The following is a 25,094-nucleotide window of genomic DNA, read 5'->3' on the forward strand; positions in this document are numbered from 1 at the left end:
TACATAGAATAATGTAAATAGAATAGAATGATGAAGGTTGTATCTTGTTTACCATTGAAATAACGCCAGCGCCGCTTACGGGGTGCCTCTTAGTATGTTCAACGGTCGAGCCGAACTTGCTTGATTCTTGTTTGATGTAGTTCCATCTTTTTTCTGAGGGACTCTTCCGTGCGAAGGCTTGGGATGTGGTAGGGCGGGGAATCTTGGTCTCGTTGTACTCCTGCATGACCTTGGCCCAATAGACCTTGCCCTTTTCTTGAGCGTCTTTAATACAGTCATAGCTTGTTGCCAGCCACGCGTCGCACAAACACTTGTCCTCGTCGTCGATGAGTCCTTGTGTCCTGTGGCTCTCCCCCTTCTTCTTGGTACCATTGTCCGTGGCGAGGGCAGGCTGTGTTGGCGCGTCTTCAAAGTCATCGACGCACACGGGTGTTGGCTGCGTGGGCTGGGTGGAGAACAGCCGTGCGTTATCAATGTCCTCTGCATCTTGCGTCGGCGCCCACTCATCCTGCGGGCCTGTCCCGGCCCGGTCGTCGCCAACGAAGCCGCCGCCGAAGATCATGGCCTGGATGTCTGTCTCATGGCGGTCCATCCAATAGGCCTACGAATGACCGCACGTCAGACACATGATACACGGCAGTCGCACACATTGAGAGAGCTCACGTACCGGGTCGTCGATCGTCGGGGTAGGCGGTGACATTTCGTCGAAACGGATGCGGGGCTCCGGCATGCTCTGCTCCGGCAGCTGGCGCGTCTTGTGTGTCGCGCCCGGGCATGAAGTCACCTCTTCTAGGCGTCCGGTTGAGGTTGGGAACCGGCACCACGTTGAACTGTAGCAGCGCGCGGTTGAACTGCACCGGCGCCACGCTGGAGGCGAACCGTGATGTCGGGTGGCCCTACAAGGGAGCAGGAGTTCCAGGACGCAGTGGGAACTTACCGAGCTCACCGACGAGGCCGGAGGAGCGACGCCGGCGATCCCCTCTCGCTTGACGAGCATGTAGCCCTCCGCTAAGCTCGAATGTAGCCGACGCTTCACAGCCTCGACGCATTTCTCCTCTTTGGAGATCACCTTCTTTGCCGCCTTCGGCTTTTCCTCCCGGCCACCGGTGGCGGCCCGCTTTGCTTCCACCGGAGCTGCAGCCTCCATTGTGGCTATGGTCGTGGCTACGGGGGAGTGTGGGGCGGCGGCGGGTGCGAGGTTTTACTCGGCATCCATAGTGGTGGCTGCGGCAGCGAGGACGTCCATCACTTCTGGACTGCTCGCACCGGTCTACTTTGATTTTTCGCGCGCCGAATGGCCACTGGCAGGAATAATATCGGCCTCCCTGCCAGTGACACGCGGGGCCTACGTCTTTTCGGCGGACACTCGGCGCGACAGCGGAGCGTCCGCAGAGACGGAAACCTGGCACATATTTGGGCCAGGATTGCGTCGCCGCGGACGGCCCGGTCCCTTTGCGTCGCCCCGCTGGAGCAGGGCCCAGACGCATTTCGGTCACGGCGGACGCAAACGGTAGCTCATCGTCCGTTTGCGTCGCGCCATTGGAGATGCCCTTAGGCGCGTTTGGCAGCCTCGGTCGGTTTCATGCATGACTGCACTTGGGAGCAAGGGCATCTCCAACGGGACGACGCAAATGGACACTAAGCGACCATTTGCGTCCGCCCGGGCCGAAAATGCGTATGGAACACGCTCCAGCGGGGCGACGCATTGTAACCGGGTCATCCGCAGCGACACAAACCCGGCGCATATTTATGCCTGGAATGCGTCGCGGTGGACGCTATGCGGACGCCCCAAGTGACCACTCGCTTCTCCACCGGGCCTGCCTGGCAGCGAGCATGTATCGAGGGCATCGCTTCCGCTGTCAGCACTTCCGCATCTGCGTCGAAGCCTTCGCCATCAATGTAGCGGCTGTCTTTTCTGCGCGCCCGATGCAAACAGATGCGCGGTCGATTTCGACCATTTGTGCCAACGCAAACAGACGCGCGGGGACATTTTCGGACGCTGAAATGCGTCGCCCCATTGGAGATGCCCTAAAACCATTTGCGTGTTGTAGATGGGCCCTGGGACAGATTCGACGTGTTGTTTGGTCGCCTAGGCCACTTATTTCTGCACCTGGTAGGGAAGTGAGCCTCCATTGTTTGGTTGCCTGCTTTCAACCAAATTTGGACGCACGAAAATACGAATCAGCAATTTGGATGCACAAATTACAGTTTCAAATTGGATGAGAATACCATGCCATAGCATGGTACATACGATCACACACCATTCAGAAGAACAAGATCCTCACGATCGCGACGATCAGGAAGACGATGATGTAATTTTTGACCTGTCTCTCACGTACCTCAGGTGCTCCTTATAGAGCATGCACTGCCTCCGGCGGTTGCTATGCTAACGTCAATGGTTGATTGATTGCCTCAGCCGCCATGGCCTCATGATCCGAGAAGCTTTGGTACTCTTCTTGTGCCTCCTCCAATGTTTCATAACCTATGTAGATGTTGTTGGAGTAACCACTGGCTTGATCTTGACAGATCCTCGATGAGCTGTAGATTCCTGGAACCCATCCTCGGAACACCACATACCACTAGCACGGCATAAGAAGAACAAGTAATTGATCACAACCATAAACCAATTCATAACAGCAATAGAACTAGACATATATTGACAACAAATGATAAACTAACAGTGGCATGCATGATCATTGCAAAAGTGGATCACAAATTCATCCTACACTAATATGGTGTCATCCTACCACCACAACAAAAGTGGGTGTCATCCTAACACCGCAAATTCACCATCAAGTGAGGGGTTAGTATACTAGCAATGACCGGCACGGCGGCACGCCGCGCCATATAGTGGCTGGCAGATGGTAATTTTTGACTGTAAATGTTTGTGGGTTATAGTTGTTTTTTTACGTGTTTAGAATTTTGTGTGTTCTGAATTTTGTAAGGCGTTACATGTGTGTCGTTTTATTTTTATATGGTAGTTATATGTCTTTGCCAATGGGCTGTGGACGGTGGTGGCGAGTGGTGATGGGTGATTGAGGGCGCATTGTATGTTGTGTGTATGCTTTTGGATCGAGGATGTATTATATGATGCGTGTATGGTTTTGGATGAAGTGTCTGGCGAGATGGATATGTATTCTAGAGGCGTAGTGATAGAGCTTTGCAACATTTCTGGTTTTTGTTGAAGTGTCTCAGTGATAGAGCTGGTTTTGGATGAAGTGTCTGTGAACATGTATTCGGAAGGTGTAGTGATAGAGCTTTGCAGCGTTTCTGGTTTTGGTTGAAGTGTGTGGCGAGATGGACATATATTCTGGAGGCTCAGTGATAGAGCTTTGTAGCTTTTCTTGTTTGGTAGTGCGTTTTTGGCGTCTATGGCATGCGCCTATGAATGATAAGTATGTTCAGAAATACGTTGTAAAGCTATTGTTAAATGATTTGACCCAGTAGGTGCCTCCACTACATGCACTACTATATAATCGGTATTGATTACATAGTTTATTTACGGGTCTATGTGCCTAAGCAGTACAATTGAGATATCAGGTTCTACTTAATCTAAAAGTACAATGCAATTTCTATCGACCGAAGGTCTCTAGGACTCGTTGTGTAGCTGTTCCTGGTGTTGGAGACCTCAATTCTACGCTTTCCTCTTCATCGAAAATGACACTGGTGTCTTACTCCTCTTTTTCTCTTACTGCAAGAGTTGTGGACTTGTTATCTTCTTGAAAGATATTGGGCAGTTTGCTGGTCTACTCTTCCTGCATGGGTATACAATAATGTTGAGAAATTTAGAGCACCAGTTGTAAGTAACATGGAAGTGAAAGGTGGTTTGATCTACCAAACATGAAAACTAAGCCCAAGGGAGTAGTTGACTACACATAATAAGCTAAAACGGCCGTTACAATAATTATGCACGGATCCTTAGATACTTGATGCCACGGTACATCGGTAGTGTCCGCACTTCTTACAACAGCGGGTGGATAATATTTTTGGTACAATTGCATGGATACTTATGTTCCATACTCACTACAAGGCTGAGTAGACAAATAACACTTGAAATGGTTTTCTCGATGGCAGGTGCTGACAAAATGGAGGCCTCGTTGCAGAATGTCTGTTTCATCAGTTAGGATACTTCTTTCCTTCTCCCTTTCAGAACAACTATAATCTGAAGGTGAGATTCCGGTGTTTGCTGCAAGGAGAAAAGTTCATAATTAGTATCTTTGTTGTACAAAAAACCTTTTTTTTACTCACATGAACTGTATTCCAAAATTAACTGTACAGATTAAACAATGCGCCATAGTAAAGAAGCAGCAGAACAAAAAATATCAGATGAAATAGATGAATCACAGAATTTCTGGTTCGCTCGAAATGTGCAAGGATAGAGAGATCTAAATTACCCAGTTGTTCCACACGAATTAACACTGTAAATAAAGAAAGAGGAAACTTTTTAATTATCTAAATGCATCAAGCTATGTCTAAGTTCAGACATGTATCTGCAACCATGATATGATCTGAGGTGCATGTTCTTACAAATACTCCAGTACCTCCTAGTAGAAGATATTTGTAGTTTCAGTAGCTGCCATACCATTGTCGTCTATTGCAAGTATTTACAGTCTTTTTCTCCATTGTGACTCTTGGGACATTTCATGAGAAAATACATGCTTTGATAAATAAACACTTTCCATATCCAATGTCTGGCCTTAACCTTTTAACAATGAGCCAAGTTCTCTTGCACAACCCTGTCCATTGATTGTTTTATTCAACAACATTATAGGGACACCAACCTTCAAAGAGATATTCTGGTGTGGGAAATTTCCAAGTTCACCAGTATGGAGGAATTTCAGAGGGTACAATAAACCCACACCATCACAAGATAATGTCACAACTATGAATTTCCCTTGCAACCCGGGGACCCTAGAAAAAAACACAGTCATTCATTGCATCTGGTACATTATTAGTAGGGCAAATCACAGCACCTTGTGCTAAATAGTAGATTCCAAATAATTTTCTGAAAATAAATCATAAACAACATCAACTATAGCAGACACGTGACCAGAGTTTGGTAGCAATGCCACATCAGGAGCTATATATATCTAAGGAATGGTTTATGCTTCTTTTGTGCTCATTGGGCACTAAAAACTATCAGCAATCAAACAATGCATTGCAAAGTCATCCATACTGATTAAAAATAAACTTAAGAATCACTTATGAAACATTATAATTATCAAAAAGCAGTATCCTTTCACAAATTTGAATTAGTATCACCTTTTTCCATTCCAAGGCTGATTCTAAGAAAAATTTCAGAAGTTGGGCTACACTGTTAAGTCCTGTGGTAAAATAACAATGAAAAGGTATACTGAAATATGTGCAATTGTTCTCGTGAATCAAGTATGGCCGGTATTGGCAGCATTTTAAATTTATAATTATCATGCTCAGTGATGTGTACTTCTAGTGAGGCCAACTCATGGTAAATTCATGTGTCTTCATTGCACTCGAATGTAAAGGTATGTACCAAAAAATAACCAGACAGACTTTCCGAGCGGAACTTCTGGAGCAAAGATAAAACTAATCGGAAATAAAAGACACAAATATAGTTCTTAGTGTGTTCTATTTCAGGGAATCTGTTGCACATAGCCATGCTGTCACAAAATAATAAATTGCATCAAAGTCTCAGGGGAATGGAAAGTAAGAACCATCAAATGTATTTCAACCTAGCTACTGCCAAAATATACATCATCAGCATCAGGATCATCAAGTCCATCACCTCCAATGCATCCCCTAAACCAGGCCCTGAAGGGCACCACTACAGCTTGTAGTTGTACTTGGCAAGGTAGTTCCTTAGCAGAGGACGCGGTGTGGCTCGATCATGACCACAGAGCTGCAACCATAGGCCTTGTGGTCGACGAGGTGGCTGATGACTGTGAAATACACCACTTTTCTAGCGTTTAAACCTTTAGCTAAGTCAAGAACTTGACTACGTTTACCCCTCAATTTGTTAATAATGACTAATTATTGCAAAGATGTGCAATCTCTCCTATCTTTGAATGGTGTGTAGGAAATCATCATAATGACAAATGGACCTGCAATTACTGAAGAAAATCGCGTCATAAGTGCACCAAAATTGACTAGGCTTGAAGAGGCGATTCCAGAAGGTTTAAGGGACACCGGTAAGGGAAAGGCCCGTCCGTACCGTCCGCTCGTCAAACCCTATAAGTTACGTGAAGGACCCGACGCCAAAGAGAGAGTCATCTGCTCGCCAAACAGAGCCGCCATCCATCAGATCCATCTACACCACACTGAAGGAGATCCACCACCATAGTTCATCCATTCCATCTCCAATCTCCTCCATAAGCCATCATCATTGTAATAGAGTTCTCCTTGAGAATTGGTGACCATTGAAAGAATATTGTGATTTCAATCCAAGTATTTGCCACAATGATTTCTATCTTTGATCTCGATCTTGATATTATGTGTGAGTAGTCCCAATGGGCTGCGGGTTGGGGTGAATCCTCGCAGCGTCTATGTGCATCTAATCCTATAATACGTGTAAGGATTGAATAGGAATTTGGAAATCTTGTATCATTGTCTCTTTGCCTCGATTCGATGATCTGCATGTACCAATGTCAATCGGATCGACCAAGGGAAGAGGTGGGATGAGTGGATAACGGCGTGCTACCGCGAAACCTTAGTGAGAAAAAGCGAAAAGTAACGATACATGTTTAGTGATTCATTCGGGATCAACGGCACAATCATATAGCTTAATGCTTTGGTCTGTATTCATTTACTTAAAAATTGTTGTTACTCGCGGCTGTGGGTACAGTGGTTGGACCAAGAGGCTCTTGTCACCTCTGGCTTTAGGAGCAAGAGTATTTACGGATATGCTGCTCACAAATCTCTTATATCTATTTTATTTACTACACATTTGCACTTCATTTCCATATGTATGCATAGCTGCAGGAGAATCCCTAACCCTGGGCCTATTTCCACCACTGAACACAACCCATTTAAGAGTAAACTAGATAGGTCTGGTAAACATAAAATCAAATTAACTAGCAAGACTTGTAGACGTTTTTGTTTACACCATTTGAGCAGTGCTTCCCAATGTTTGATTAAACCTAGTTCTTCTAGGGAAGATGCTTATCATACTACAATCCATAATCCGGATCGAATGTATCAACCCTTTTTCTGGCGCCGTTATCGGGGAAGCAATTTCTCTATTCTGGTAAGGTTACTAGAGACCTTGTTAGTCAGTTTCATTTTCTTTTTAGTTCTTATTTACTGTTATTAGTTTACCATTTTGTTCTCTATTTGAAAACCCAAAAAAAAATGGTTACTTTTTCTTTATAATCATAAGAGAAAATAACAAAAAGATCTTAACCATGGCATAAAAGAAGCTTGAGGAATATGCTATCCCCAATGATTATTTTATTCGTGCACCCATAAATCAGCCCGCTGTTACAGCGGAGAACTATGAAATTAAGCCTAACCTTTTGGGTTTGGTTCAGCAGAACCGATTTGGAGGCTGAGCTGCTGAGGATTCAGGTATGCACTTGAATACATTTACTGAAATATGTGACATGATGCACATCAAAGATGTTGACCCAAATGCGGTAAAACTACGCTTGTTTCCCTTTTCACTAAGACGAATAGCAAAATAATGGTTGCTAGCATTGACAAAAGGCACTATTACTTCATGGGATGAATGTACTAATATATTCATGACTAAGTTTTTCCCACCAGCAAAGACTATGCAAATGCATTGTAACATTACAGGTTTTAGATAAGAAGACCGCGAGCCACTTGTGCTTGGATGGGAAATGATGAAAGAAGCCACCATGAACTGTCCAAGTCATGGAATGGAGGACTGATTAATTCTCCACTTATTTTGTAACGCCCTTAAACCAATGTCAAAGTATATACTTGATACTGCAGATGGAGGAACATTCATGAGCAAGCAAGTTGAAGTTGCATGAAGACTTCTAGGTTATATGCAAAGCAACCATGCCCAATGGTATGTTGAAAGATCCTCCTCGAGAAACGTGAATTAAATGACCGAAGGTAATAATGAAGAGCTTACTTCAAAGGTAGATGAGCTTTTAAATATTTTGAAGGGTAAGTAAAATACCCAAGTCAATGCCATCACCAATTCTAATGTTGAGGAAGTAGACTTCATAGCAAGAAATCCTTTTAACCTTGCATGGAAGAGTCAAAACTTTTTCTCTAAATTTAAAAAGCAATATACTAATCATGCAGTAGTTCAAAACAATAACTACACTAATGGTACTGGATCAAGCAATGGTAATGTTTCAATTGAAAACACTTTCAAAAGTTGTATGCATGCTTAAACTGAGAAAATAGCACACTTACAAAGCTTACTGAGAATCATAGCATTATGTTAGTGAATTTATCTAATCAAACTGTTTCTCTCAAGAATGATGTTCAAGTTCTACGGGAAAGGACAAAGACCGCTGATGCACAATTGGGCAAGATAGCTAAAATCCAAACTGCAATACTTGCAAGATTTGCAGGGAAGCCCGAACCAAACCCCGTTGAAGATCTCAAAATGGTGAGGATCGAGGTAGAAGACGAAGCACCTGATGAAATGGACTATAGCAATGCTCCATCACCGGACTACTCCGTGGAAGACCTAGTAAAGATGATCACTGTCAAGAATCCCGGAATTAGTCAAGGTAACGATACTATGTAACACCAATTTATTCATGAAGTAGCATGCAAAGTTTGTGAGTTAGAACAACAATATGAGAAGCTAGCTGAGAAACTCCCAGCTAAGCTTGATGATATATTTGAGCCCACTATTAAGATTCATATTGGAGTAAATGAGGTAACAACACTTTGTGATCTTGGTGCAAGCGTCTCCACCATTCCAAAAAGCTTATTTGATAAGTTAAAATTGGGGCCATTCAAAACAACTGAGCTAAAACTTCACTTAGCTGATTCAACTTATAAACAAGTTGTAGGCATCAAATATAATATTGTCGTAGAAATTAAAGGATGTCCGTCTCTTATTGATGTTGTTATTGTGGACATGCCTCGTGATCCTATAGCTCCTATAATATTAGGAAGGCCATTTCTTAGAACTAAAAGAGCTCTGATAAATTTGCATGAAGGGAATGTCGGAACTGAACTACCATCCAAAGAACCATTTGTAGTACACTTTCCTAGAAAGAAGAAGGCCAAGCATGATAACAATGGGATCATCACTTTAAAAGCTAATTACTTTGGAGTGGGTCTTCCACTTCCAAAATCTAAATGATTGCCATTTGGATCAAGCTAATTGACCTTAACTAGAAGCGCTTCATGGGAGGCAACCCATGTTTAATAAATTTTCTATCAAGTTATTGTTTTAGTTTAATATTTTTTTGTTTGTTTTTGTTTTCTAATAAAGAGTGTTCATGAGATCATTTGGAAAAGAGGAAAGAAATAAGTATCTATGCCTCTCAATTTTATATACTAACATTTGAGCATTCTTAAAATTTTATATACTGATATTTTTCTTTAGTCATTTTCGAGGAAATGTTGATGTGCAAAGGCATGTGAAGCAATGAAAAGAAATTGAAAGTTTTGCAGGTTCCAGAAGTTTTAACGACCATCGGTACGGTGGCGTATGACCGTACCGCACGCCCGACCCACATCCTCAGCCCAACGAAGCGAGAGTTGGAAGTTATGCCGAAACCATATGAAAGTTTAGCGACAATCGGTACGGGCGTATCCACCCGTACCGGCCGCCCGTACCATGATGACGAAGAAACTTCAAAATTTCATCAAGGAATTAGTAGGTTTAGCGACCACCCGTACGGGGGGTACGACTGTACTGCATGACCGTACCAAGTGTACCGCCTTAACCTAAAGCGGCGGCACCCAGTATGGGCGGGTTGTGCCCATACTGTCCACCCATACCAAGTGTCGGACGCAACTCAAAGGCTGGGAAGAGGTAAACCTAAATCAGATATTCATATTCTCTCTCTCTCTCTCTCTCTCTCTCGTTCAACTCCAATCTCCAAACCAACTCCATTGGATCTTCAAATTTTTGTTTTTATTCAATTCCTCGCACTCCATCGAACCATGGTACGCTTCTCCCCCAATCCCCAACTTATTTTCAGTGAATCCATGATCTAGCTTTTGCCAATATAGACTTAGGTCTTATTATGAACTTCATTACCCTAATGAGCATGTTAGATTTCGAAATTAGAGGAGATTCTTTTGTAAGACGTGTAGATGATGATCATATGTCTATTTCTATTGGATAAGATTTTTATTTGTTAAAGTTTTAATTTGTGTTTAAGATACTTAATTGCTAATTACTTTTAGATGAACAAAAGGAGCCGCACACGCGCTGTGGCTGCACAGGCCGCACCACCGGTTGAGAACACCCCTGCTGCGCTTGGCATCGAGTTCGATGACCAACGCCAACTCACACTAGTAACATATGGGTCTTCAATGACGGTATGATACTGATGGTTTGGAAATCTGCAGCGATTGTCTTTTTCTATGAAGATAGGGAGTTTTCGCATCATAGATAGCAATTTGGGCCGCTCGGCCCAAAAAATAGTGACTGGCGACGTCTAAACGTCTGCGATTGTGCAGAAACGAGCATCACGGGTGGTTGGCGGCCTGAATTCCTGAGTCAGCAGTGTGCGGGCGTCACAACAACTGGGCTTCGGGCCGGTGGACACACCTGACCCACACTCTGCACGCTCCTGTTCACGTACTTTTCTGTCTGCCCGCACAACAGTCCAAGGCCTGCAACACTGGGACCCATATTTGTAAGGGGAGACAACCACTATCTGCACACATGTACCTGGCCTGCACCACTCATGCCCGCATGTTAGGTGCCGACACGACCCACCTGCGTGGGGCCGCCTGTTCCGACAGCCTCCCAGCATGCGAAGTGGCCCACAACTGTCAGTACCACCAACATGGGTTCCACATGTCAGTTGCCATGCCAAAAAAATGTGCACGTGCCAGCATAAGTGTCTGCCTGCGTCAATTTTGGACGCATGACCCCGCAGGTCAGAGCTTGCTGGGATCCTTCTCTGAGAGTTTTGGTGGGTCCGACATGCCAGAGATCTATGGGGGCCGCATGTCAGAGCCTGCTGGGACCCTTCTCTGAGAGTTTTGCTGGGTCTAGCATGCCCGAGATCTGTGGGGGGGGCGCATGTTAGAGCCTGCTGGAACCCATCATGTCCGAGCTTGGTGGGCCCCACATGCTAGATTCTGGACCCAAAATGTCAGAAATTGTGAGGCCGTATGTCAGAGCTTGGTGGGATCCTGGTCCCACACCCGTCGGGCCCACATGTAGCCATGGGACTTACTGGATGCACTAGGTGTCCCACCTGTCAGCTACGCGTCGTGGTGTCCTTGGGCCAGATTGTCTGACTAAAGGCCCAAGGCCTATTTTTTCAGCTTGAACAAAGACAATCAGAGGAGCCTAGCTTATATCGTCTGTTGGACCGACTGGCCATTCACGCTCCGACGTGCCCTTACCTATATTTGGGAGATTAAATGAACAAATACACGCAGAGGAGCCCAACTTATATAGTCTATTGCTCCGACTGGCCATTTTTTTTTTTGTGAAGTTAGCTCCAATTATATGTTCTACGGCAAATGAAGGTGAACTTCTATTTTGGACCTCTACCTTCTTGGGCCTGATATCCGAACAAACTGAACTTTCTGATAAATGTTATACAACAATTCTGAATAAAAAAACTGCAGAACGAGTATGCAAGTTTATAATCCAACTACTAACGCATATACAAGAAAGTACGTAGTACTCCGTCGAAGCAGTCTCCGAAAAGCTTCTATGTAATTGTGAGCACATGGAGTACTCCCTCCGTTCCCAGTGATATATTTGTCCCAGTTTAACCATGTATTAAGGCTCAATTACTATTCTCAGTTTAACCTACTCTCCTCTTCTTTGGCTAGTCAATGTGCATGTGTTTATGCACTGGATGTCCTCCATCGGTTCCCATCCTCAAATCAACAATAGCTGCTCCAATGAATGTGAAGTATTAGGGTCATGATTGGATGAAATATCTTGTTTGAAAAAGTTTAAGCGCCCAATCCCCAGTTGCCTGTCCCGATGAAACTACTATTGAGCCCAATCCACCGGAACGGAGGGAGTAAGTAACTTTAAATCGCTATTAAATATGGGTGTGGCTATGTCTCAGGCGAGAACTAACTTTGTTCTATCATCAAATTTTAGTTGCAATTAACTATGACGAATCACCTAAAAAATCAAACAGTGTAGGATTTTTTTTGCTGATTGTTTGTTCACAAGCAGCTAACCGAACCTGCCGCTCGGTAAACAGTGTAGGACTCGACTGAGCATGAACTTAATTCTCAGCTAGCAGAGAACTAGCAAATATTAACTAGATTCATACGAGTGGCAGGCCACTTATAGAATTTTATAATTACATGAGTCCTTCCTGGTAAAAGTACAAAGGGAACATCAGGTAAGATTAGCGAGCTGATCGACAACCTCCACCAAACGTTTCTGGGCGCGCAAGTCATTGATCTTCTTCATGAGATCCTCGTTAGAGTTCCTGAAGCGAGTTAGCTTATCCTTTAAATCCAAAAGCGTGTTGCGCATCTCAGAGCGCTTCATGTAGGCATCCACAAGCTCGCTTTCCGCCAACATGGCGTCATCCATAGCATGATTGAGCTTCCCATTTAGAGTTAGATTCTCTTAGCGGAGGCGTTCGCAGTCAAGGAGTAGCTCGTGCCTCTTGGAAACCGCATCCTCGAAGCAAGCATTGCCCAGCTCCAAGCACACCAAGGTTTCCTTATGGAGTAACTGCCACTGGACGATCTCCTCACGCAACCTGTTGCATTCCCCTTCAAGATCTGCCACAATATACTCCATTAGCTGCATAAACACCGAAAATACTGAGCGACGGTCTACATGATTACACAAAAACTTAAGAACATCCTCCGGCAATACTGGGTTACTGACATCGTTCCTTCTAAGGCTGTGGGAGAAATCTTTCGATTGCCTTAGATCACCCGCCGCCATCTCTCCAGCAAGTCCTGATGCGGGGGATGCCTTGCCCATGTCAGAACATATGGAGGGAATCAGGATCTGATCAAGAAAGGAGGATGAAAATGAATGCAGCAAAGTAGTTTAGCCAAACTTACCCTGACATTCCGCTACCGAAGCGGCCATGATGCAACGCGGACGAAGACCAGCCCTCGATGTGCGGAAGGCTATAACCCAACACGGATGAAGTACGAGCTAGTAGGAGAATAGAGGAAGAAAATGAGCTCTGCCAGAGCTCTCTGCGGATGGGAGGTCACGCGAGGAAGACGAGAGTGGGGACTAGTGTAGTTAAAGGTTTGTCTACTCTTTTCTACTCCCAAGAAGTAGATCTTGGCCATCCATTTCCGACAAATGGATGAGAGTGAATAACTTATATTTGAAAAGTTCGGACCACTAACGCACGGCGCAGAATACGAGGAAGGAGTATTAAATTATCAGGGGCGAACCTTCCGATGTACTATTCAGATTTTTCAAAAGTTGCATGTGCCACGTTAATATAGTGAAATGACAATAACAGATAGCTAGACCTTTCTCACTCTTATTCCCTCGAGCGCGAAAGAGTCGTTCAATTTGGTAGCTGGTCGTGCACGCCAATAAATTAATTAGAAAACATTTCTAGCAGGTTGTGTAGACTTATAGTTCTATCAAAAGTGTGCAAATTTAGACAGTATGCATATTTTTCAAGATTTCTAGATGTAGGAGATGTTGATATGTAGTAGTATAAGTGGATTGCCTAGCCATTTCCATCAGTTCTGACTTTTGGTTGCGTTGGCTAGTGCAAGATGCTTGACATCGTATTAGAACACTCGCTATCGAAATATTTGCCCACCCTTATGTCCGCTGCGTCCGTTCATGGTCGCCGCTTCAAACCTTCGAGGATCGAGACCTATTTGTGGAGATGTATACACGGTTGGAGAATAAGGCCAAGGAGTTTATTTCCCAACTAGTTGGCTTTTCTCCGCCGCGTATACGATCATTCATACGTGTGGGGCTCTTCTTTCCACATGTTAACGTTCTCTTCTCTTCTCCCTACTCATACGTGAGGCTGGTTGCATTGGACTATCCCTCCTCTCTAATTTGCTAGAAAAAGTCCATAACAAACATTGAACGTGTAACCAAAAGCTAAATCTGAACATGAAGATTTAATCCCAAAACTGAAAAAAAAAGATGAACCAGAAGCAATAGATCCAATCAGGTGTGTGAAACATCAACAAGTCCAACTTGGAACCACTAGCAGATCTGCATAAACAAGCAACTAGGGAACTAATATCACAGAGGTTAATAGTGCATCGAACCCAAATTTCATAGGAATCCAAAATTTAGTCACAGGAAAACCTTGTATGCATCCAGATCGAGAATGGAAGGTAGTTCGATTAACATCTACTAAAAGCAGATGTAGTGGCAACTGATCGCTTGGTTAAACTGCTACGGGTATGAAATCCTTCACCGTCAACCTGGCGGGAGAAAGAAGAGGCTGCAGCTACCACCCCGATAGGACCAACCTTATCCATTACAGATCCGCTAGGTCGCCAAGCTTTAGTTCTTCAATAACCGCAGCAAGGCGATCGTTGTTGACCGAGTGCACTCCTGTTTCAAGGAGAGACAATAGTTGGTCGTTTATATTCTCCAACATGTCAAAGGCACTGTGGCAACTCCTGCAGGTCCTCGGAGAGGAGGAAGTGGTTTCCATGACTACCAGGATCTGCTCGCGTAAATTTGAGCTCTCGTTGTACCGCAGGAAAATCTGCTCATACCATGCCTTTATCGTCTGCTTCATGAGTGAGCGAAACCAAACGCTGGTTTGTCCAACTATTGAGAAATGTACATATCAACGTCCAATCGAGAATAGATCATTTCCGACAAAGAAAAGGTACTACTACACTTCTACAACGGACAAAGCACCCTAAAAGGGTAGACTAATACTACTATAAAACAAATGTTTAGTTTCATATGTACTCCCTCCGTCCTCAGAAAATTGGACGTTTATCCTCAAAATTTGTCGAAAAAGCTGGCCGTTTGCCCCTAAGCCCAATAGCATCCAAACATAAAATTATTAAATCTCTAATAAAACTTACTTAGCAGCCAGCCTAATACGAGTAGTCAATCTATTGTGTGAGTGGGCTTTATGATGACTGCAAGATGATATGGCAGGGCTCTATAGCCAGCAGCCGGCTATGTTATTAATCTTGCTCTTACTTTCCTTGATTACCGATAAAAAGAAAGGAAACGAGTCCTAGTAACCTCATTGTCCTTGATCTGATCTTCTCCAAAGTTCTTGACCGGCTCATCCATCTCATCTTTTTCCTCGAGCTTGATCTCAACTTCTCCCCCGAGCTGGAATGCCTCTGTAATCCCATTATCTCCGGCGAGCTTGACAATCTTCTTCTTCTTTTTAAAAATGGAGCCAATCTCCTGCGAGAGAAAACATTTCACTCTTAATCCACGCATACAATAACTTTAAAGGAGGGCAGGAGAGCCGATGTTACCTTGTTGTCTTGCTCCCTGACCCTCTTGGGCGGCGGGGGAGCTGGTAACACAAGCTCCATCTGGTTCTGGGTGAAGGATGGAAACACCTGGGAAATGCAATAATTAGATCTTAACTCCTACCATGCAATATGCAAAAGGAGGGCAAGCGAGCCGATGTTACCTTGGTCTCCGGCTCCGTAACACTCTTGGGCGTCTAGGTAGGTGCTAACACGAGCTCCCTCTGGTTCTCGGTCATGGGGGACTTGAGTGTGAAGACCTGCGAAAGTTAAGAGCTGATCTTAACTCCTCTTACGATGCAATAGTCAAAAGGAGGGCAGGTGAGCCGAAGGTACGTTGCTCTCTGGCTCCCTGACAATCTTGGGCGGCGGCATAACTGCTAACTCCAGCTCTGCTCTGGAACTGGGTGAAGAAGCCGGTGATTGATGGAGACACCCGCGAAAGGAGACAGCTAGATCTTGACAAATTCTATTGAATATGCAAAAGGATGGCACGCAAACGGAAGTTACCTTCATCTTCGGCTCCATGACACAATTGGTCAGCTGGGGAGGTGGTAACATGAGATCCCTTATCTGGCTCGGGGTGATGACTGTGTTGAATGGGAGCGGGAGAACCTGTGGAAGGTATAACACATTGATTCTTAAGTCCGAGCATTGGCGAAAAATATGAAGGAAAAGAGTCGAATTAACCTCGGCCTGCTTGCCCTTCAACGGCAGGGTAGGCTACAACACATGTTTCCTCCTAGATCTACCTTGCTCTTGTTGCTAGACATGGCGGGAAGCAGATGCGCAGAGGGAGGGTGTGTGAGGTGGGCTGGCACTACTAGGAAAAGGCCTAGCCGTAAGACTGCCATCAGTGGCGCACCATGGCTGCCGTGCGCCACTACTACTTAGCAGTGGCGCACCACAAAACGGTGGGCCACTGTTACAAAAGTAGTAGTGGCGCACCTTGATTCTGGTGCGCCATAAGTAAGTGGTGGCAGGAGGCCAGATCCTCCCCCAACCTAGTAGTGGCGCACGTCTCCGGGTGCGCCACTCGCTACATTCCTTACCTATGGCGCACGTTGCAGCAGGTGCGCCACCGCTAGGAGGTGTCCGAGACCGTTTAGAGATGATAGGCTTAGCAATGGCGCACTGCCGTGGTGCGCCACTGCTACATAGGTTACCTATGGCGCATGTCATTAGGTGCGCCACCGCTAGGGGGTGGCCAGAGCCCCTTTTTAGAGATGAGAGGCGTGGCAGTGGCGCACCACTTAGTAGTGCGCCATTGCTATGTCTTAGCTTAATAGGTAAGTAGTGGTGAAGCTTTCTTAGCTTAATACCCTACTCAATCTCAACTTTTTACATCATCCAACACTCTAGGTCTCGCCGTATCGGTAACTTTGTTGGTTTTATGCTTTGTGTGTGACCGGTTCCGATCGTCTTGCACACACACGTATGTGCGCATGCGCGAAAAGCGTCTCGATCACGTGCATGTGTGTTGTATGCGAAGCCTCCACATGTGTTGTATATGCAAAGCCTCCGATCCACACATGTGTTGCATGTGTTTGTTTGCGGTGGATTTGAAATGCAAAGGTCACCGCGAAATATGAGCCATGGGTACTAGCTTCCCAAGTGGACCAATGCTTCTTCATTACCGACCCGCAAAAGCCCAGCCGTGTTGTCGTGAGGAGAGGCAAAAGGAGCATCATCGGAATGGATGGAGCCGCCAACGAGCTAGACTTTGACCAAGTACGGCGATCCGAAGATGGAAGATGACGACGACGATGATGAAGAACCATACACAACAAGAAGAAGCAGGACCACCCTACCTAAAGGCCGTCCATTCAAGAGAAGAAGTCTAGGAGTTCCGGGGCTAAATTATTCAACCGCGAGAAAGAAGGGCAAGAAGATTGTGAAAAGATAATATGTATCATTTTCTTGTATGAATAATGGATGTCATATTGTTAATCTACACATTGTACCGATCAAAATAGACATATAATTTATATTTTTGGATATTTTCTAGATTCTATAGTATTTTAAATATTCTACATAATTATAATTATTTATGCCTTTTATTTTGGTGTATTATGCTATTTTGGATGTTTATTATAGTGTTAAATCAATTGAAAAAGAAAAGGAAAAAATTGGGGCCGCCAGTGGTTCGAACTCGGCCGGCAGTGGTTTGGCACAAACCAACCAGTGGACAGAGCCAGGTGCGGTACTAATCGGAATATGTCAAATCCCCACGCGTTTTGCTTTTGACCTAGACATAAAGTGGTAGTGGCGCACCCCTAGAGGTGCGCTATTGCTAAGCCTCATAGTGGCGCACCACTAGAGGTGCGCTATTGCTAAGGGTGTCTGGGACTTAGCCAAAAATCCCCCGTCCCGAGCACGCATCCTCCATTACCCATTCTTCCCCAGTACCACTCGATCCTCTCCGACGCCGGCGGCCGCCCCTCCCCCGAACGACGCGAGCGACCCCGGCGACGCCCTCCTCTCCTCGCCACCTCTCTGACGCCACCTCCCACCGGCGGCCACCCCCTCCTCTCACGCGAGCGGCCATAGACACCGGCGCCCGCATCCCCTCCCCTCGATTACCGCCTGCCACCGTCGCGTCGCCGCAGGTGAGGCCCGTCTCTCCTCCCTCCCTCCCCGACCTAGCGGCGTCCCTCCCTCTACTAACCACGTCATGGACACCGAGCGCAGGCGCCCCGTTCTTCATCGGCCACCAGCTCGTCAACGGCCCCGGCTCGTCGGCCACCGCAGGCGCTCAACCTCCCTCCCCGACCCCATCTCGCCAACCTGCGCAAGGACACCATCCGCCTCGTGCCCGACCCCGAGGACCCCAACCGCCTCCAGCCCGAGCATCGCCGTCGCCGCAGGTGAGGCCCTCTCCCCTCCCTCCCTCTCGACCTAATTGGTGCACCTACATTGTTCCATTTTTGTTCAATTTAAGGGGAAAAAAGAACACAAATGCTACTTGTTGTAACCTTAATTTGTAGCTTGTGTTGAGGTGTAACAATGGAAGTTTGATTTTCGATGCTTCGTATGCACTATGCAATGATGCTCTGTATGCTTCACTATGTGCTTCAAAAATGAATGTAGAGTGTTTGCTTTCACTTGCCAATGCAGAGTGTTGATAGGTAGTTGTAGCTTTCATGCCTAGGTTACTGAATCTTACTGAGATTTCTGAGTTTTCATCTCGTTACTTGGTGTTGTTGCTGCTGCTAGATAGGTGCCGACCAGTGAGCATTTCCTTCTAAAAAAAATACAGAGCTACCCTTTAAGAGTGAAATAGGCCAAATCTAACTAACTTGTCATTTTTAAGGTTGTTGCTTGTAACACCCCAAATTTCAATAAAAAGAAAGTTAGAGAATTCCAGAAAGCAAAATTTCAAACCAACAAAAACTTTTCTATTTTGCATATAGTACCATGCATAGGACTTGTGCATTTGAGTGATATGCCATGATGATTGTTATTACTTGTATTTTGGATGTGCTCTAAAATCCTAGAGTGATCATATGAAGATCACCAACCAAATAAATCAAAGAGGAAGAAAATCAAATAAAAGGCAAAACCCTAAAAACCCTCACATATGCCCTATGGCATCTTTATAAATTTTGACCCTAGACCTATTTGGTCTTCACCATTAGTTGAATAATGTTGTTAAACACTTATTACAACTTTTGGAATCAAGGGTTCACAATTCAAAGGAATTTCAAACACTTTTTCCACCCACATAAGATAATGGCCAAATCTGCCAAACTTAGTCCGATCACCACTTTGAGCCCCTGCATTTCAATTTTCCCAAACCAATTCTTGCTAACTCTTTGCACCATTTCAAAGTCAACATCAAGGTGAACAACTTTGATGAAGATCACCCTGCCAAATTCATCTTTGATCACTAGCTATGCTCATCCAAAGTTGCAACATTATAACAAGTGCAACAATCTCCACTTAGCCATTTTGGCCAATTTTTGAATTCTAACTTTTCCACCACCACCTCAATTCATCTCTGGTCAATTACAACTTATCTCAACCCTCACTTTTCAAAAACTTTCACCATTTGATTATTTTCAAATTTGGATATTTTTGGGAATTCCAAATTGGGCACTATTTGCAACTATTGCAAATAGTGATTCTACTACACCTAAAATCCCCTAACCTACACCATTGTGTTCCCCGGTTCCCCTCTCACCAACACTAACCTAGAAAACCCTAGGAGGAGAGGCCTAGCAAGCCTGGCATGGCCATGCCGGCCATGTCGCCGAGCCCGACGCCCTCCCCTCTCTCCCCTTGCTTCTCTCGCCAGGGACACCTCGCCACCATGCGCCACCGCATCGCCTAGCCCCGCCTAGCACCGCCCTGGTCGAAGGAACGGCGACCAGACGCCGGACGACGCGCGCCCCGCACACGCCCAGATGCCGCTCGCGTCGCACACGCGCACGCCACGGACACCATCTGGCCACCTGCCGCCTCGACGCTCTACGCACGCCCTGGACCCCCGTGAGCGCCTTGAGCCTCACCGTGACACCGCGACGCCGCCAGACACGCGCCCAGCCACGACCCGTGCCCACCGCCGCCGGAGAAGGAAACCCTCCTCCGCCGCGGGCGCGGCAGACACGGACACAATCCCGCGCCATACCACGCCGCCCGACCAAGCCAACACCTCCCCTAGTCTCGCCTGGACGAGGAGAACCCGACAGCACCCTCGCCTAGCCCAACCGCTCGCCGGAGACGCCGCGCCATGGTCGACTTCGTCTCGCCCCGCAGCACCCTCCCTCGCCTATAAATAGAGGCCTCCATTTGACGATCCGAGCACACCGCCGCACTCCCTCTCCTCCCTCAAGCTCCTCGACCACCTCACCGCCCCAATTACTCGCCGTAGCCACCCAATCGCCACCTCACCGCCGACGGACGCCGCGGAAGCTCGCCGTCGATTGGAGCCACCTCGGGCGACGCCACCGCAGCTCGGAGCCTCGCCGTCGACCACCGCTTCACCGCGCACACCTGCCAACCCTAGCCGGAGCCGCGGTGAGCTCTCCCACCCCTACCCGAGCCGCCGGCGAGCCTCTCTCTCGTCGTCGACGACGACGAGCGTGGGCCGTTGATCTGCCATCTAATCTAACGCGCCGAATCATCCATACCGTTTCGGGTTTATTAGCCGCCGACATGCGGGACCCCCGGTCAGGCAGCCCACGCGGGCGCGTACGCGTGGTGGGCTGGCCTCGGGCCGTTTTTAAATCTTCTGGCCCAAGTAGTGTTTCCCGCCGGCCTGTTTAATTCAAAATTTGATTTAAACATTTCCAAACATTTCAAGCATTGCACAAACTTTGAAATTCAATAGATTCAAATTGGCTAAACCAAATTTAGTGAATTTTATGTTGTTAGAAAGCCACTGAAATTCTCTACAGCATGCCACTGGCCCCATGGTCAGATTCTTTGTAGAATAATTATGATAAAAATAACAAGACAGGGACTTTTCCCTATTCAAATAATTCTTAAAAATCAACCAAAATAGATATTAAGTTAATTCCAACTCTAATAGCTCACTTTTGACTTACACTAATTGTTTCTGCAAGAAAATGGTGTGGTCACTTTGCATGATCATGCCATAGTTAATGGAATGGATAATTTGACTAGTTTAACTAGTTGATATTGTCCAAAACTATTAAAGTAAATTGTGTGAAGTCTTATAATTCATTTAAACTTGTCTCACATGCATTCATGGGATGTTTGTACCTCTGGTCCAAACTCTCTTATATGAATGGCTTGAGATTTAAATCATGGTAGTAGTATTTAAATGGTATGAGGTGACCTACCTCATTTAAATCATTTTCTCAAATATCGATGATGAATGGTTGACCTAGGTCAATACCCATTTCATGTATAATTGTTTGAGAAATTAAATCTTAAGAAGATTTCAATGAGAGGAATTTATTTCTCAAGAACCCTAAGGAAACTATCATTTACATATAAAATACAAAAGAAGTGAATTCCTTTTAAACCCCACAACCCATGCACTCTAGTTAATTTACTTGTGTGCATAGAGTAGTTTGTGTGATTATATGTGATGTATGGAATAGCCATTGAATTAGTGAGTAATTATACTCGTATTCAAATTTAGACGGTAGCACCGGAGAGTACGCCGAAGAAGAAGGATACTACCAAGAGGAGGAGGAGGAACAGTTTGAGAACTATCAAGGCAAGCTAATATTCTTGCAAAGTGCAAAGCCCCTTGGGGCAAGGCACCATGTCTCTTATCTTTTCTTACATGAACCCATCCCAAGTTTTTACTTTACAAGTTTTTACTTGATTTCTAAATGAGTTACTTTTATAGTTAACTTTGGTCAAAGTACAAGTTGGTTACTAGAGTAGTGGGTTAGTCTCTTCCAAGCAAAGCAAGATAGCACCCCTCATGGATTAGAGCTAGTGCTAATGAATTAAAAACTTGACTACTCTAGATGGGAACAATGTGAATTTGAAACGAATTTGAAACCTTGGAATGATGATGCATTCCATTGAAGGATTTTTGAAGGTGAATATGAACAAGAGAAGATGGTGATTTTTGATAAAACAATGATGTTGGTTTGAATGCGATACCTTTCCAATTATCAAGTACCCCCACAATACCTGATTATGGGTAGGGCTTAACTGGAAGTTTATGTGTCTTAGTATGGGTTCCCTCTAAACAAGCGTCATCGGGGTTATGCCGAAAGCTGCCTCTACCACAAAAGAAACGATACGATATGATGCGAAATGAGGTGAATGTCCGGCCCAAGCCCCCGTGCAGCTTCCCAGGCCGATCGTCCGTCTTCACCGGGAGGCCAAGCTCATGGGGAGAGGTGCTCATACTAGGGTTCGTAAGTGAAAGGTTATGGTTGATGATCCGCGTATCGTGTTACGATTATTCGGGGAAATCCCGACGGATGAAATCAAATGTTGTGGCACAAGTGTGCAACCTCTCGCGAGTGTAAACCTATTCGAATAGCCGCGTCCACGGTTACGGACGGTTGGAAAGGCCATACAGTTTCCGATGTCATATTTTTGAAAATGATGTTGAAAGGTGATGGTAAAATGACTTGTGGTGAATTGAATTGAAATCACCACTTGAAGGGTGGGAATGACACTAATGTTCCCACTTGAGTTAGTTAGCACTTGAATAAGCTTTTCTCAAACTTTGTGAACTAAAACTAGCTTTGCGCAAATAAACTAGAGCTTAGCAAACCATACTAGAATGTCTAGCACTTACTTTAGTATTAGTTTGCGAGTACTTAAAGTACTCACGGCTTTGTCCCCGGCTATTCAAATGGCCGGAGTATGAAGATGAACAAGGAGATGACCAGCAGGACGCCTACGACAACTAAGCGCCTTCCGACGTCAAGCGTTGGCCTCGTGGACTAGAGAGTCCTTGTATCTTACGCTTCCGCTATGTTGAACTATGAACTTGTGTTTGTTCGTTGATCGATAGATCAACTATTCGTGTAATATGGATCATGTGATTCCAAGATTGTAAGACTTATGGTATGTAATGAATGATGATCGTGATACTTAACTATTATGCCTCGCAACAACAATATTCCCGGGATTGCGATGTATGACATAATAGGCATCCGGACTTAAAAATCCGGGTGTTGACAAGTTGGTATCGCAGCCATTGTTTGACCTTAGAAGACCTTAGTTAGAATGGGCGTTCTGAAAACTTAACTTTGAAATCAAATGAAAGAAAGTATTTGTGAAAACTTACTACACTCTTGTCTTGAGACTTTGCAAAAATTTGATGAATCATGTTCTATCTTATTTGAATCAACTTAAAATTTTGCCACACTTTGCACTCTCTAACTTACTCAACCAATTCTCTTTCAGATGGAGCCCAATGAACCCATCAACACCAAGTTTTATCAACTTGGGAACGGAGGGAGCTTGATCTTCGAGAACGACCTCGACGCCGTCTCTGAATTCCTTGGGCGCCCACACCCCGAGTTCCACGGGGTTCAGCTGGACGACACGCCCGGGGAGAGTTGCAGTGGGTGATCACCGCCGACTTAAGGGGCAAGATGGAGCCTCCCACCTCGGAGAGGATCCTGTTCTCGTTCCGGGAGAGCAACTGGTTAGATGGACTTGCACGTGCTCTTCAGGAGGCACTTGCTCGTCTTTGTGGCCAGAATGCGGTACGCCTGCTTGCGTCTCGCTACGCACACCTTGTGAGGCGTGATGCTGCGGGAGTGCCCATGGAGCTGCAGCCGCACCCGGAGTTGAGGCACCATGCTGAGCACCTGGACTTTATGCTCTACCGTACTCGGAAGGACCTCGACGCCTCTCGCGCTTACGCGAACCGGACCCATGCTCACATCACCGAGCAGGGCGAGGCAATCAAGCTACTCAACAACGACCGCGAGAGCCTTCGCCGGCAGCGCGCCAAGAAGGACGCTACGATTCGTCGCCTTCGCGCCCGGATCGCGTCACTTGAGGCCACCTGTCAAGGCCCAGGAGGATCAGATTCGTCAGCTGGAGGATGACGATGGAGGCATCGACATTCAGGGAGGAGACGCCTTCCTGAGCGACGACGACGACTTTGAGGACGATGAGAACACCGAGGAGGAAGACTACGAGTTTCTCGGAGGCAGGACCTGATGACTACGTCCCGATCGATGTTGATGATGAGGAGTAGTTGCACTAGTCTCACTTATAGTAGGTGTGAGTTGTATCCCGTCCCTTGTATCGTAGCAAGAAAATGGTTCTTAAAACCATGGTAGTATGGGTGTTAGTTTGTACCATGTGTTGCATGAATGAATGAATGATTATGTTTGTCATGAAAAGTTTACAAGTTTTCAAATGTTTTTCAAACTTAACCAAAAAGAACCATCGAATGTTCCCTCTTATCTCATGATCTTCTATATCTCCAGATGGCCCCTCCAAATCGCACCAACGAAGCGATGCCGCAACCGTTGGAAACCATGCTTGCCGACGGAGAGACGAAAGAGCCGAACGTCAAGCCAACCTCATCGCCTTGCGGAACATCGCCAACCAAGGCCATGGAAATCATGACCACCCCGGATCCAAACTCAAGAACTTCCAAAACACCAACCCTCCGGTGTTTAGCAAGACCGAGGAACCCCTTGACGCCGATGATTGGCTCCAGACTATGGAGAACAATCTAGAGGTAGCCGGTGTAGAAGCCAACGAGAAAGTTCTGTTCGCCACCCACTATCTCGCTGGACCAGCCCGCGCTTGGTGGACAAGCACCCGTGCCATGAACGGAGGTCAATTCATGACTTGGGAGGATTTCAAACTCAAGTTCAGCAAGTACCATGTACCCCCGGTCTTATCAAGAAGATGAGGGATGAGTTCCGTGAACCGAAACAAGGCCGCATGACGGTGGTTGAATACCGCGACAAGTTTCTTACACTGTCAAGGTATGCCCCTGATGAGACCGACACCGTTGAGAAGAGGAAGGAGAGATTCCTGAACGGACTGCATGATGAGATGCAGACTGTCCTCGTCAACATCCCCTTTGCCGACCTAGAAGCCCTTGTCGACTCCGCCATCCAGATGGAGGGCAAGTTAAACCA

At 45.8% G+C, this 25,094-nt stretch overlaps 1 long non-coding RNA gene across 1 annotated transcript; it reads right to left on the bottom strand.

Annotated features, from left to right (window-relative positions):
• Positions 1–3,804: 3,804 nt before the first annotated feature.
• Positions 3,805–5,196, bottom strand: LOC124666113. Its single transcript, XR_006990802.1, has 2 exons — positions 4,542–5,196; positions 3,805–4,186 (listed from the first exon to the last, which is right to left on the bottom strand). It is a non-coding gene; the product is annotated as an uncharacterized LOC124666113 (long non-coding RNA).
• Positions 5,197–25,094: the final 19,898 nt, after the last annotated feature.

Source organism: Lolium rigidum, chromosome 6 (assembly GCF_022539505.1).
Source record: "Lolium rigidum isolate FL_2022 chromosome 6, APGP_CSIRO_Lrig_0.1, whole genome shotgun sequence".
Taxonomy (NCBI): Eukaryota; Viridiplantae; Streptophyta; class Magnoliopsida; order Poales; family Poaceae; genus Lolium; species Lolium rigidum.